Source organism: Microtus ochrogaster, assembly GCF_000317375.1.
Source record: "Microtus ochrogaster isolate Prairie Vole_2 chromosome 14 unlocalized genomic scaffold, MicOch1.0 chr14_random_1, whole genome shotgun sequence".
Taxonomy (NCBI): Eukaryota; Metazoa; Chordata; class Mammalia; order Rodentia; family Cricetidae; genus Microtus; species Microtus ochrogaster.
In genome coordinates, this window is record NW_004949096.1 from 33,479,037 (window position 1) to 33,480,814 (window position 1,778).

Here is a 1,778-nt window from a genome sequence, read left to right on the forward strand (position 1 = left end):
CCCCCTCCTGTGTGATGGTCCCTACACCTTGGGGGGGGGAATACAGATGTTCTCCCTCCTGTGTGATGGTCCATAAACCTGCAGGAGGTACAGATGTTCCCCCTCCTGTGTGATGGTCCCTAAAATTTTGGGGGGTACAGATTTTCCCCCTCCTGTGTGATGGTCCCTAAACCTTGGGGGGGGTGTACAGATGTTCCACTAAAGGCTCATCAGTGTACTGACACTCGTAACCAGATGTGAGTTTCCGAGTTAACTACCACCCACTGCACAAAGACATAACAATGAAACCCATTTTGAGTTGCAAGCTGTGGGTGCTCACTCATGCCCAAGGTCAGGGCTCAACGTCAGTGGGTTTTCTGGCTAGCTCACTAAGAACGGGCATCTGGGGAAGGTGAACACTGAGTAGAAATGTTGACTCCCTTTCAGCTTTGGCTGTGGCTTGAGCTAGCAATGCCACAAGGATCAAAGATCCTGAGAAGTCGGGTCCCAAGCTCCTATTCATCCTGGGACCCGAGCTGCTTCCTAGTGAAGAATACAAGAGAACGAGCTTCAGGCAGTGGAGACAGTGGAGATCCAGGGAGCGGTGCTCTTCCACTCAGGGCTGGCTCCACATCTATCTTCTCAGGCTGGGCATGACATGGCGACAATCACTCAGCACAGTAAATGTGAGTCTTGAATCCACATGTTTAAATAGCAAACGACAAGAAATATGTGCCCTTTTACATGATGCATTAAGTAAACTAACTAGGAGTTAGGAAATAAAAAGGAGATATTAACGAGCTGAATCTAGCTTAGACATAGGTATAACCTCCCCTCCCTTTGCCTTGCTCATTCCTCATTGTCATAGGGCAGCCACTGAGAACCTTCGTTTCAGAGACTAGTGAGCAGGTACTAAAAGCAGGGGTGACCAGCATGCTCCCTTTCCTCCATGTGAGTCAGCTCTCCATCACAAAGCCCAGCACCTACTTGATGCATCAGCAGGTGGAGCTGAAGAGCTGTCTGAGCCACTGCGTTAGGGGACATGCCAGACAACAGACATCAGAGGGCTCTGATGGCATTTTATGTCAGATAAATGGCAGGAAGACCTGACGTATTCCTACAGGCCCTGTGGATGTTTTCTAGAGAAACTCGGGGGGAAGTGAGTGCATTGCCCAATCCATTTGTCCCTTCACTTGCTCCCCCACAATTGCAGGGCACCCGACTGAACGCCGAGGAGCTGCAAGAAGGCAAGTAGATAAGCCCTGCCCTGGCGATGCTCATCACTAAGGAGCACAAGACAGTCTTCTTTCGAGTACTCTGACACCAAGCAGGGCTTGTTCTCATCCTGACTGCCATGTGGAGAATGCACTCTCAGATTTTAGGGAACAGATTTCTCATCACACATGAAGCAAGGATTGGTAAGCCCACCCCAGTAGTTCTCCATCTTCTAATGTCACATGGAGGTTTTACTCTAAGCTTCATGCCTGGGCCCCTTATAAATTTTGGTTCAGTTGGCCTAAGTAAATACCAAATCACCAGTAGTTTCCAAAGTCGCATGTATGTCTACTGAGGAGCAGTGAGAAATCCCTTCTTTTTCAAAGTTGGGTGTTAAGCAACACACACCAGCACCGCCTGCTTAATGAACATGCAGCCGTCGGCTTCGATGCCCAAGCACAAATGGTGGCTTTCTATGTCAGTAAATGTGAGGTGCCCAGAGCCTTTATACAAAACGGATCAATGAGCAGAGAGCCTGAATTCTGATAGCTTTCTTACCAAGGAACAAAACAAAAAAAAAAAAA